Raw genomic sequence first — 14,655 nt, forward strand, 5'->3', positions numbered from 1 at the left:
TATTGGCAGTCTCACCTGTCACTCCCCCTCCCAGGTGTGGTCTGTCTCACCTGTCAGTGTCACTCCTCCTCCCAGGTCTGTCTCACCTGTCAGTGTCACTCCTCCTCCCAGGTCTGTATCACCTGTCACGCCCCCTCTCAGGTTATTGGCAGTCTCACCTGTCACTCCTCCTCCCAGGTCTGTCTCACCTGTCACGCCCCCTCTCAGGTATTGGCAGTCTCACCTGTCACTCCTCCCAGGTATTGGCAGTCTCACCTGTCACTCCTCCCAGGTATTGGCAGTCTCACCTGTCACTCCTCCCAGGTATTGGCAGTCTCAACTGTCACTCCTCCTCCCAAGTATTGGCAGGCTCACCTGTCACGCCCCCTCCCAGGTATTGGCAGTCTCACCTGTCACTCATGCTCTCAAGTGTAGTCTGTCTCACCTGTCACTACTGTCCCTCCTCCTCCCAGGTATTGGCAGTCTCACCTGTCACTCCTCCCATGTATTGGCAGCCTCACCTGTCAATCCCCCTCCCAGGTATTGGCAGTCTCACCTGTCACTCCTCCTCTCAGGTGTAGTCTGTCTCACCTGTCACGCCCCCTCTCAGGTATTGGCAGTCTCACCTGTCACGCCCCCTCTCAGGTATTGGCAGTCTCACCTGTCACTCCTCCCAGGTATTGGCAGTCTCACATGTCACTCCTCCCAGGTATTGGCAGTCTCACCTGTCACTCCTCCTCCCAAGTATTGGCAGGCTCACCTGTCACGCCCCCTCTCAGGTATTGGCAGTCTCACCAGTCACTCCTCTCAGGTATTGGCAGTCTCACCTGTCACTCCTCCCAGGTATTGGCAGTCTCACCTGTCACTCCTCCTCCCAAGTATTGGCAGGCTCACCTGTCACACCCCCTCCTAGGTATTGGCAGTCTCACCTGTCACTCCTCCTCCCAAGTATTGGCAGGCTCACCTGTCACGCCCCCTCCCAGGTATTGGCAGTCTCACCTGTCACTCATGCTCTCAAGTGTAGTCTGTCTCACCTGTCACTACTGTCCCTCCTCCTCCCAGGTATTGGCAGTCTCACCTGTCACTCCTCCCAGGTATTGGCAGTCTCACCTGTCACTCCTCCCAGGTATTGGCAGCCTCACCTGTCAATCCCCCTCCCAGGTATTGGCAGTCTCACCTGTCACTCCTCCTCCCAGGTATTGGCAGTCTCACCTGTCACTCCTCCCAGGTATTGGCAGTCTCACCTGTCACTCCTCCCAGGTATTGGCAGTCTCACCTGTCACTCCTCCTCCCAGGTATTGGCAGTCTCACCTGTCACTCCTCCTCCCAAGTATTGGCAGGCTCACCTGTCACGCCCCCTCCCAGGTATTGGCAGTCTCACCTGTCACTCATGCTCTCAAGTGTAGTCTGTCTCACCTGTCACTACTGTCCCTCCTCCTCCCAGGTATTGGCAGCCTCACCTGTCAATCTCCCTCCCAGGTATTGGCAGTCTCACCTGTCACTCCTCCTCTCACGTGTAGTCTGTCTCACCTGTCACTCCTCCTCCCAGGTATTGGCAGACTCACCTGTCACTCCTCCTCTCAGGTGTAGTCCGTCTCACCTGTCGCTCCTCCCCCTGAACACACCCCCTCCTACCTGCAGAGCAGGATCCTCAGGCTCGCAGAGTCCCTACACCTCCCAAACTCACAGCTTAGTCCGGAGAGTGTAGAAGGATCTCATCCCCGGGGTCCCCGCATCTGACACTGACACCCTGAGGAAGCCAGGAGAACAATGAGCTCCCTGTTCAAGAAACGGACCACTGCCAAATACAGCCCGAACGCGGTGCAGCCCAAAGTGTAAGTACCCATCGGACTGCATGTGTGCCATCTATACCCATCCCCTGTATATACTGCTGGGCACTGCCATGTACTGCTCTATAGTCATTGTCAGCGCAGCGATCTTCTGTAATGATGTGTATATAGGTCATTTGCACTGTGTGTATACACGGACAGCTCTGCATTGTGTATAGTGCTCCCTTTGTACTACAGTGTGTAAACTGTGATTGGTGTCATTTATACTGAGTGCTTTTATTATATATATATATATATATATATATATATATATATATATATATATACACACACAGTACAGTGTAGTGTACATTATATGGTTTCCTGTGCAATGTGTGTGCTCTGTATATAGAAGTCATTGCAGTGCCCCATACATAAGTGTATATAGTCAGCCTTACACTGCAGGGGCTTTTCTGCGGTCCGAATAGACCAGGGGCACCTTTGGGCACACAGAATAAAACATTGAGGGGCTGGCAGGGTACCAGGATGACCACTTTGGGTGTTAATGTTAATATGTGCTTTTTAACTGAAAGTTCTGAAACAGTAAAAGGCATTGAATTTATAATCTATATGTCCTGAAGGAGACCAAGTGCACTCAGTAGATGACCTAAGACTCTCTGTGACCCTAGGACCCTCAGTAGAGGACCTTGGGAAACTCCAGTGGAAGACCTAAGACACTTAGTAGAATACTGTGGACACTTAAGACCCCCTGGGGCACTAAGTAGAAGACCAAAGACACTCAGTGACACATGGGGACACTTAGCAGAGGACCCTGGGGCTTTAAGTAGAAGACCCTGGAGACTCAGAAGAAGACCTAAGACACTCAGGGACCCTAGGGGTACTCAGAAGACTGGGGCACTAGGTAGAAGACCAAAGACACTCAGTGACCCCAGGGACACTTATCAGAGGACCCTGGGACACTCAGTAGAAGACCAAAGACACTCAGGGACCCTGGGGACACTTGGCAGAGGACCCTGGACACTCAGTAGAAGACCTAAGACACTCAGGGACCCTAGGGGTACTCCGTAGAAGACTGGGGCACTAGGTAGAAGACCAAAGACACTCCGTGACCCTGGGGGCACTCAGTAGAAGACCTAAGACACTCAGGGACCCTAGGGGTACTCCGTAGAAGACTGGGGCACTAGGTAGAAGACCAAAGACACTCCGTGACCCTGGGGGCACTCAGTAGAAGACCTAAGACACTCAGGGACCCTAGGGGTACTCCGTAGAAGACTGGGGCACTAGGTAGAAGACCAAAGACACTCCGTGACCCTGGGGACACTTATCAGAGGACCCTGGGGCACTCAGTAGAAGACCAAAGACACTCAGTGACCCTGGGGACACTTAGCAGAGGACCCTGGACACTCAGTAGAAGACCTAAGACACTCAGGGACCCTAGGGGTACTCAGTAGAAGACTGGGGCACTAGGTAGAAGACCAAAGACACTCAGTGACCCTGGGGACACTTATCAGAGGACCCTGGGGCACCCAGTAGAAGACCAAAGACACTCAGTGACCCTGGGGACACTTAGCAGAGGACCCTGGACAATTAGTAGAAGACCTAAGACACTCAGGGACCCTAGGGGTACTCAGTAGGAGACTGGGTAGAAGACCAAAGACACTCAGTGACCCTGGGGACACTTAGCATAGGACCATGGGGCACTCAGTAGAAGACCTAAGAGACTCAGGGACCCTAGGGGTATTCGGTAGAAGATTGGGGACACTTAGCAGAGGACCCTGGGGCACTCAGTAGACCCTGGACACTCAGTAGAAGACCTAAGACACTCAGTGACCCTAGGGTACTCAGTAGATGACCCAGGACACTCAGCAGACGACCCTAGACACTCAATGGAAGACTCTTGACAGACCCAGGGTCCTCGGTGGAGGAACCTGGTGCACTGGGGGGCATGTTGTGATATAAATCCTGGGGGGCATGTTGTGATTCTCCCCTGGACCCCCTGGTACATTATATATGCATCTCTCCCTTCCTGTGCTCTGCATAGACAATACATTTTTATTTTGTTGCAAAGTCAAACTCGGATTGTAGCTTCTGGACTAACTAGTAATTTCAGACACCAGCCCCAGTAAAGATCATAGTAATCTTAGTATTACAGGATGGCTTGTTCTTTTCTGACCTGATGTTTCTTGGGTATTGGCTGAGATACATTTGGATTTTTACATCATGGACAAAGATCCAACAGATAACTTCAAAGATCCTTGCTACTAGCGACCAGAAATCGAGTGCCTTCTTAGGGCGCAGAGATCCAGTGGATCCAAAGCATACAGATATCCATTGGGCGTCCTGCAAAGGTACAGTGGAGGTCCCATTTGCTGACCCAAACACACACACTGTAGGAGTTTCTGATCTATGCATTGGTTCAGAATATTTCTTCTTCTTTTATAATGAGCTGAGGTTGTTACTCCATATTTCTAATGGTTGGGTCTGATGTTCTCGGTGAATTGTACAAGTGTCATGGTTGCATAGTGAACTGCATAGTTGTCATTTTATTTTAATGGGTGTAAGCTCTGCTGTACACATCAGTGGAATGGCAGCCATGGTTGAACTTGCTGGAATGTGACTCCCCCTCCAGGTCTGTGTATTCCTGGAGTACTCAAGCTAAGTGAGTTGTGTTTACAACCCCCCCCCCCCCCTTTGCACCTGTCACCCCTCCCATCCATCATACATTGCTTTTACCATTCAGCCCAACAAACATTTGATGACAGTCTCCAAACCTGCTTATTTTTAGCTTGGCAATCCAATGACTATGGGGCATGCAAAGCCAGGCTTACTTGGGTGAGAAGTGATTTGATTGGTTGGAAATTCTTTCCATTCTCTGATCCCCTGATAAGCCCATGATGGGAGTTTCTGCAATTCTCCCCCAATCTTTCCATAAGTCTGATGCTTTCTTGATTATATAAGTCCTGGATGGTACAGAGGCTAAAAATTAAGGGCAGTGGCACCATTCCTGAAGTATCTATTTGTATGGGGTGAACAGATGAGTAAGCCAAAAGGATTTAAGGATTGGTCTAGATTTACATTTTTATTGGTTGCAATAAATGAGTCAATCAAAAGTTGCATTTTGGAGTAGTGCATTGTTTGGATGTACAACTCCCCCTTTATCAGGAATTAGATTGAAGCCTTTAACTTGGCAAGCTTCCAACAATATGAAGAATTAAAGTCCAGATTTCTCTTCCACAACAAATCTAAGCCCTGATGAAGCTGCACTGAAACATGTTGGAGTTTGCAAGGGTGATTCTCCCATGGCCAATGTTGTTTCTCCACTAGGAAGTACAGAGCTGATACAATATTGCAATAATGTGATTTATTCGGAATTCCCACCAAAATTGGAGTCCAACCTCCACCACCCAAATCCCTGTATAGTCTATGACCAGGTTTACGGGCAGTAGCACAGAGTCTATAAAAGGGGTACACAGGAGCAGCAATGTTGTATGAAGAGAGGAGGGGACACATGTAAACTCTTACCTGAGTGAGCTTCTAATCTTCTGAAGAATTAAAATCAAGGATTACCCATTCAATCTGATTCCTATTCTATATAAAGACTAAGCCCTGATGAAGGAGCACTGAAACATGTTGGAATTTGTTAAGCTGAACTTCCAATGAACCCTATTGGGCACCAGGTAGTAAAGAGCTGCCACAATATTGCGACCATTTGATTTATTTAGAACTCGCACCAAGCTTGGAGTCCATCCCTCCACCAAAATGTGGGCAGGGGTAGTCAATCTTCACCCTCCATGTGTTTTTCTCCTACAGGTGTGCGCCCCCTCTATAGACTGTGTACTACTGCTCTTGGAGATGGCCCTAGACCATGGATGCTTAGCTGTTGCGAAACTACACATCCCCAAGGGCAGAGGCATGATGGGACTTGTAGTTCCGCACCCTTGCCCCAGACCAGGGGTAGGCGAAATAGGCCCTCCAGCTGTGGTGAAACTACATATTCCATCATGCCTCTAGGAGTCATGCCTGTGATTGTTAGGGTCTTGCAATGTCTCATGGGACTTGTATTATACAGGTATCTGCACCCCCCCCCCCTCCCCCTGAAAGGTTCCAAATGTGACACTGGAGGTGGGGAGGGTTCCAAAAAGCGGAAGTGCCATTTTTGGGTGGAACTCCACTTTAAATGATGCTTGCAGGCATAGGTGGCTCTAGGCTTTGTGAGGCCTTAGGCAAAACTTAGACATGAGGCCCCACTCACGCCCATAATGGGGAAAAATAATTCAAGCAATAAAAATGTAAAAAAAACGCCATTTTTACGAGGCATCAGAGACCTCCCTGCGCCCGCCCGGCCCAGTCTGCCCCTACCTCCTGCCGGGTTCAGCAGCGGCCGGCAGCTCCGCCTCCACCTCTAAAATTCGTCTGCAGCAGGCAGCAATGTATACATAAGACGGTGATCCTTTACCAGCTTGGCCCGTTTACCTTGCCAGCCTAGGGACACTGACCAGGGACATTCCCTCCCATTCTATCACATGCATCAGGCAAATTAGGTGGCCGCGAGGCCCCTGAAAGCGCAACGCCTTCATTGCCTAATTAGAGAGCTCCCTTTGCTTATAGGTAGCTGCAGGGTGGCCAAAGATCAAGACCAGGACAAGGGGTGGGCAGGAGGGACAGCTGCCCTGGGCACAGCAGAGCAAGGGGGCAAAGAATGGACACAGGGCAGTAAACCCAATATATGGCATTCATTAACGGCCCTGGGCACTAGGTGGACCTGTCCCAGAAATCCCATGGATTGACCAAATCAAAGAGATGGTTGGATGCTGAAAATCCGAAGAATTGCTATTTAATATCTAGTTTGTGCGGATGGAAAACACTGGTAACATTTCACATTAACAATGGACTGCCAAAGAGGATTTCCTGTCATGTAGGGAAATCGGTTTTATTTCATATTTGGCAGTTGATCAGATGACTGTTCTTGTTTTTGTTTTTATACATAAACCTAAATGATGATTGTGGGAATCTGATTAACCTTCTAGAGATCGGATCAAAAATTGTGCCGTCTATATCCAGCCTCATCGAGTGGAGAGCAACGCACAGGGGGAGATTTACTAAAACTGCCGCACACAGGCTCTGGTGCAGCTCTGCATAATAGCCAATCAGCTTCTAACTTCAGCTTGTCCAATATAGCTTTGACAATAAAACCTGGAAGCTGATTGGTTGGTTTGCACAGCTGCACCAGATTCTGTGTGCTCCAGTCTTAGTAAATCTCCCCCGGTGTGATGGGATGGATGGGGCAGCCACGGCATTCCCCGTTCTAAAAAGTGACGTTGCTTTTTCAGATTTGGATGGATTGGGAAGTGTCCTCTGTCCGGTTTTATTGTTGTCTGGCTCGGCTTTCCTTTCCTGTTGTGAGACATTAAGGGATGTGAAAGGATATCCCCAACGAGGAATCGAAGAGCATAGCACCGGAAAAACAATGTGACGTCCCCATGCCATCCAGAAAAAAACTCTATGTACAGAAGTGACTGTCCCTGGCCTTTCATTTGTTGAATTTCAACTCTTTCAATCTTACAGGCTCACACATGTGGGCGTTACCTAGGGGCGGTCTGCATCCTGCCTAGGAACGCCCACTCCTCAGGGCCGTCTTTAATACGGGGCAAAAGGGGCAGCTGCCCTGATCCCAATCATTGTTGTGGGGCCCAAAGCAGCTGCCCCTAGAGCCCACAAATAGCACCAACCAGCACAAACGCGGCACAAACGAATGGTATATTTTTATTCAGATCTTACAAACATGGGGTGCCAACTTCACACAGGTGCAGCCGCGGCATGTGTACACAGCATGGTCTAACTGTATCATTACATTCGAGTGAGTGATGGTAAAACCGCAGCTCGGCCTTCTGTTTTTACCCCCCCCCCGGGCACCTCTCTGACAGAGCCCCATGACTGTCTTTACATCAGTAGAATTTTATCCAATCATGTTCATTTTTGAAATGCACATTTACTTTTCTGAATACCCTTTCATAAACACAGTGGCCCGGATTCAGAGACGAGTTACGACGGCGTATCTCCGCATACGCCGTCGTAACTCTGAGTGTGCGGGGTCGTATCTATGCGACTGATTCTTAGAATCAGTTACGCATAGATTTCCCTAAGATCCGACCGGCGTAAGTCTCTTACACCGTCGTATCTTAGGCTGCATATTTATGCTGGCTGCTAGGTGGCACTTCCGTAGATTGACGCGAGGAATATGCAAATTGGGTAGATACGCCGATTCAGAAACGTACGTCCGCCCGGCGCATTTTTTTACGTTGTTTGCGTAAGGCTTTTTCCGGTGTAAAGTTACCCCTCATAAAGCAGAGGTAAGTCATGTTAAGTATGGACGTCGGAAACACACGAACAGCGTCGTATTTTACGTCGTTTATGTAAGTCGTTCGCGAACAGGGCTGTATGTAAGTTACGTTCACGTCGAAAGCATTGACAGTTTGCGGCGTAATTTGGAGCATGCGCACTTGGAAACGTTCACGGACGGCGCATTCGCCGTTCGTAAAAAACGTCATATACGTGGGGTCACAATTTAATTTACATACAACACGCCCACATCATCCACATTTGAATTAGGCGGGCTTACGCCGACACATTTACACAACGCCGCCGTAACTTAGGGCGCAAGTTCTTTCTGAATACCCAACTTGCGCCCTAAGTTGCGGCGTAATGTATCTGAGATACGTTACGCCCGCCGATAGATACGCAATTGTATCTGAATTCGGGCCAGTATTCTCTATCACCCCTTTCAAAAGCGCTCCATGGTGGCTTACTTTTTCAGGGTGGTAGAGCAGCAGCTGCCAGGCATCCAGGAGGCAAAACTGCCAACTTCTGAATTCCTGCTTTGTTTTTGTTTTTTTAACGGACTGGGAATTTTCTATGTAAATTCCCAACTACAACTGCAAGCCAAGCATTTGGTTTGTGACCGGCATGGCCCTATTCATGTGAATGGGGTATCATTTTTGCAGCAGCTGCTACATGTTTACAAATAGTATGCATGGTATCTTTTACGTGGATGGTCAGAGGGTGGTAAAACCACAGCTCACCCATATTTATTTATTTATTTTTGAGCTTTTTTATTCTGCCCCTAAATGCCCCTCCTTGTTAGCCTATGTGTCCATGCACCTATAGGTGTTTAGAGGCAAGAGCGCTCGGAGGCAGAAAGAAAAACACCAAAGTCACGTTCAGGAGAGGCGCTTTATGAGCATTAAAAATGCTCAAACATGCCTAAATGTTAGGTGTGTTCATTTAAATAGCCAGTATAAAATAATATTCTATTCTATTCTAGCATATAGGAAGCTTAGCACGGCAAGGGCCCTGCTTGGGGCCCCAGGCCAGCTCGGGGCCCCAAGCAATTGCTTGGTTTGCCTGCCTTGTAGCGACGGGCCTGCCCAGAATGCACCGCGCATGTGCAGTAGCGGCTCTAGAAACTACACAGGTTGCCATCACAACGAGCGTCATCGTCGGAAGTCCCCGCCCCGTTGTGATGGCATCCTAGCCCTCTGCGCTGCCCCCTGACTCCTGGAAATTTATTATGACCTGCATCTCCCAGGAGCAGTAGCCAGCAGAGACGCAGAGGGAAATGACGTCAGGCGCCGCAGTAAGGAAGGGGAAGATTAGAGGGGACCACATAGCAACAGGCATTTTAAATTATTTTTTACTCCACTTTTAAATGAGACAAGTACACACTATAGAGGGATATACTTTGTTATATATTTCAGGTTTACAATCACGGCTGTATTTTATAGACACACATTTTCCAAGCCTTGTTGCTTTTTCAGCTATTTTTGACATTATATATATATAAGTCAGTGGGCTAGATTCAGGTAGCTGCGCTTGATCTTACGGCGGCGCAGCGTATCGTATTTACGATACGCCGCCGCAACTTACAGGAGCAAGTGCAGTATTCACAAAGTACTTGCTCCGTAAGTTGCGGCGGCGTAGCGTAAATGGGGCCGGCGTAAGCACGCGGAATTCAAATGTGGAAGGGGGGTCGTGTTTTATGTAAATCGATGATGACCTGACGTGATTGACGTTTTGTACGAACGGCGCATGCGCCGTCCGTGTACATATCCCAGTGTGCATTGCTCCCGAGTACGCCGCAGCGACATATTGGTTTCGACGTGAACGTAAATTACGTCCAGCCCTATTCGCGAACGACTTACGCAAACAACATAAATTCAAATTTTGAAGCGGGAACGACGTCCATACTTAACATTGGCTGCGCCACCTAATAGCAGGAGCAACCTTACGTCGAACAAGCCTAACGTAAACGCCGTATCTAGGTAATTTGCATATTCTACGCCGAAAACAACAGAAGCGCCCCTAGCGGCCAACGTAATATTGCACACAATTATACGCCGCCGCATTCAAGTTACGTCGGCGGAGGAAGCCTATTTTTGGAGCGTATCTGCCTTTGAGAATCAGCGTAACGATACGCCGGGGCAGATTTGAAATTATGGCGGCATATCTGGAGATACGCCGCCGTAATAGCTACCTGAATCTACCCCAATATCTATACTCCGGACTTTTACAGGATAAATATAAACTAGTAATACTGTGATGGTGTACGGGTTTAATTTTAGTATCACGGGCTCAGTAACTGGGCGTGGGTGAGAGTTCATCCATCTCTCTCTCTCTCTCTATGATGGTATCATACATAGTGTGGTATGTTGTATAACAAAGGTGTGTTCTGTCATCTGGACACGTTAATGATGTATTATTTGGGAATTTCTATGCAATCTTCAACGTGGCATTTAGACAGCTGATACCGGAGAGAGGCAGAAGAACCTGTAATTTAGCTGCATAGGAATCCAGAGGTGATCTAGTACAGCAAGTTATGAAATCGTTTATCTGTAGATGACAGATATTGGGCTTTAAAATTTTACATTCAATAATAATTGTCCAAACACAACCTTTTCTTGTTCTTAATGTAGCAGCGCATACTCGCTTTACATTGCCATTCCTTCACTCTGGGCCAGATTCACGTAGACTAGCGGCGGCGTAACGTATCGTAGATACGTTACACCGCCGCAAGTTTTCATCGCACGTGCCTGATTCACAAAGCACTTGCGATGAAAACTACGCCGGCGGCCTCCGGCGTAAGCCAGCGTAATTTAAATGGGCGTGTGCCATTTTAATTAGGCGCGCTCCCGCGCCGGACCTACTGCGCATGCTCCGTTTCGAAATTCCCGCCATGCTTTGCGCGCAGTGACGTCATTTTATCGAACGGCGACGCGCGTAGCGTAATTCCGTATTCCCGGACGGCTTACGCAAACTACGGTAATTTTTACATTTCGACGCGGGAACGACGGCCATACTTTATACAGCAATACGATTGCTGTGTAAAGTTAAGGCACCAAAAACGACGACTAACTTTGCGATGGGAAACTAGACTAGCGGCGGCGTAGCGAACGCGAAAATCTGTCGTGGATCGCCGTAACTCCTAATTTGCATACCCGACGCTGGTTTACGACGCAAACTCCCCCCAGCGGCGGCCGCGGTACTGCATCCTAAGATCCGACAGTGTAAAACAGTTACACCTGTCGGATCTTAGGGATATCTATGTGTAACTTATTCTATGAATCAGTCGCATAGATACTCTGAGAGATACGACGGAGTATCTGAGATACGACGGAGTATCTCAGCTGTGAATCTGGGCCTCTGTTCTCACAGGGAAGTGATGTACCTGGTACTCATAGGCGTGCGCACAGGGTGTGCCAGGTGTGCCTGGGCACACCCTAATCACCTTGTATGCTGCAGATGCCCACTGTTTAGACCAATGATATTTCACCCAATGAAAATGAAAATAAAAATTATAAATATAATTTTTTTTTTAAATAGTAATAAAAAAATGTAATTGTAAAAAAAAAATAGTAAAAATAAAAACTACAGACACCATCCACTGCCCCATGGATATCAAACTCTGCCATACTGACATAATGGGGGTCCTAAAAAAAAAAAGAGAAATATATATATATATATATATATATATATATATATATATATATATATATATATATATATATATATATATATATATATATAGTAAAAAAAATGTAATTGTAAAAAATAAAATAGTAAAAAAAAATGACATCAGCCACTGCTCTTCTGACACCGGCAGTATATACTATATACACATGCACAGGCATATGTGATTGAGCTTTGGGGTGCACACCCTAATGCAAAAGGCTGCGCACACCTATGCTGGTACTCCTGGTTATGGGGAATCCTGTGACTAGGGTTGCCACCTCATCCCTTTAAAAAGGAACACATCTGAATTACACAGGTTCTGTGACTGATTAAGGTGGTAATTAAACTCACTTGGTGCCTTATCTGCATTAAATTAGCCTCAGAATCTGTGTAATTCAGATGTGTTCCTTTTTAAAGGGATGAGGTGGCAACCCTACCTGTGACCCTATCTGATGGAGCTGGGGTTTGGTAGTTGGCACCCGGCACTGTCACATGGGGGTGGCAGGGAGAGAATTCTACCTCGGCCACTTAGGCACCCAGTACTGTCACATGGGGGGGCAGGGAGAGAAATTCCATCTTGGCCACTCAGGCACTGTCACATGGAGGGCATAGAGAGAATTCCATCTTGGCCACTCGGGCCCCTGGCACTGTCACATGGGGGTCAGAGAGAGAATTCTACCTTGGCCACTTAGGCACCCAGTACTGTCACATGGGGGGGGCAGGGAGAGAAATTCCATCTTGGCCCCTGTCACTGTAACATGGAGGGCATAGAGAGAATTCCATCTTGGCCACTCAGGCCCCTGGCACTGTCGCATGGAGGCAGAGAAATAATACCACCTTGGCCACTCAGGCACCCGGCACTGTCACATGGGGGTCAGAGAGAGAATTCCACCTTGGCCACTTGGGCACCCAGTACTGTCACATGGGGGGGGGGGGGCAGAGAGAGAATTCCATCATGGCCACTCAAGCCCCTGGCACGGTCACATGGGGGCAGAGAAATAATACCACCTTGGCCACTCAGGCCCCTGGCACTGTCACATGGGGGCAGAGAAATAATACCACCTTGGCCACTCAGGCACCCGGCACTGTCACATGGGGGTCAGATGGAGAATTCCACCTTGTGCACCCAGTACTGTCACATGGGGGGGGGGGGCAGGGAGGGAATTCCATCTAGGCCACTCGGGCACCCAGTACTGTCACATGGGGGCAGAGAGAGAATTCCATCATGGCCACTCAAGCCCCTGGCACGGTCACATGGGGGGGGCAGAGAAATAATACCATCTTGGCCACTCAGGCATCCCAGTGCCCAGGTGTGCCCTCTCATTAAGACAGCCCTGGAGTTAGGGTTGTCTCCCTAAGAAAGGAGTATATTACTGGCAGGATCACCAGGTAAAGGAAAGATCTTATTGTGGGAACTTTTGATGGCAGGCTGAGAATTCCTTCACCAGGATTACAGATGAAGGTGACCCCGGGGTCAGAGTGAAGTGCTATAAATGAGGCTCCATTGAAGTGTGTGAACAGTGACTGATCCATGGGTGTGAGGCGGGGAAGGTGTGTGCTGCGGAGCATCCTGCCTGCGTAAAAAGACAATTTCAGAATAATATCACGGAGCGGACCCCTCCCAGGCTTGTGTATGGGGATTACCCGGGGGAGGGGGGGTGAGAAAACTCACACCGAGAGCGTTACACATTACTGAGAGTGTCTTTGTATTTATTGTAACAAGAGATACACAAAATTCTAAGATTCCCCACCACCTCACCCACATTCATAGACAAATGTATCCTTAATCTAATAATTGTTCAAAATAATGGGCTTCAAAGTGGTAATAAACCGACGGCGCAAGGTGGGCAATGTGCAAGTTTGCATAACCTACGTGCACATTACAGAGCGTGCCACGATTATGTAAGCCCAGGACAGGTTTTTTTTCCCAGGACAGGTTTTTTTTTTTTAAGCATGATGCAAAAAAAAAAAATCCAACACGTTTCGGGGGCTCGCAACACCCCTTCATCAAGACTGTAAAATTAGATAATGCTGAGGAAATACTGTGGGCCAGATCCACATACAAATAGATTGGCGCAGCGTATCAGAGATACACTACGCCGCCGTACCTTACCTGGCGTATTTTCGAATCCTCAGCGAGTTCGCGCCGTAAGTTACTTATTATTATTATTATTATTATTATTATTATTTCTGGCGGCGGATTTCAAATTGGGCGGGTTGGGGGCGGGTTTAATTTAAATGAAGCGCGTCCCCGCGCCGAATGAACTGCGCATGCTCCGCTTTGAAATTTCCCGCCGTGCTTTGCGCGAAATTACATCGCACCAACGTCATTTTTTGAACTTGGACATGAGTTACGTCCTTTCCTATTCAGGGACGACTTACGCCAAAAAAAATTAAAAATTAAAAATTCGACGCGGGAACGACGGCCATACTTTAACATGACAAGTCTATCTAATCACCACAAAATAGCAGCTTTAACTATACGCCGGGAAAAGCCGACTAGCGGCGACGTAAGAGAATGCGACGGGCGCGCGTACCTTCGTGGATCGACGGAAATAGCTAATTTGCATACTCGACGCGGAAAACGACGTGAACGCCACCCAGCGCACGCCGAAGTATTGCATCTTAGATCCGAAGGCGTACGAAGCCTGTCGGATCGAAGCCAGAAGCCGTTGTATCTTGTTTTGAGGATTCAAACTAAAGATACGACGCGGCAAATTTGAAAGTACGCCGGTGTATCAGTAGATACGCCGGCGTACTTGCTCTGTGAATCTGGCCCTAAATGTGTAACTTGTAAAAAAAAAAAAATATAAGCGACGCCTATGGAGATTTTTGGGCACGGAAGTTTGGCGCCATTCCATGAGTGTGCGCAATTTTAAAG

General features: G+C 48.2%; 1 protein-coding gene across 2 annotated transcripts in view; it reads left to right on the forward strand.

The window, feature by feature from the left end:
• Positions 1-1,625: 1,625 nt before the first annotated feature.
• PPL (periplakin) overlaps positions 1,626-14,655 on the forward strand; it is a 113,708-nt gene continuing 100,678 nt past the window's right edge. For both annotated transcript variants that reach the window (XM_040356392.1, XM_040356393.1), the window contains exon 1: positions 1,626-1,814. The gene's annotated coding sequence lies outside the window, so the exon portion shown is untranslated. The remainder of the gene's footprint in view (positions 1,815-14,655) is intronic.

This window comes from Rana temporaria, chromosome 6 (assembly GCF_905171775.1).
Source record: "Rana temporaria chromosome 6, aRanTem1.1, whole genome shotgun sequence".
Classification (NCBI taxonomy): domain Eukaryota; kingdom Metazoa; phylum Chordata; class Amphibia; order Anura; family Ranidae; genus Rana; species Rana temporaria.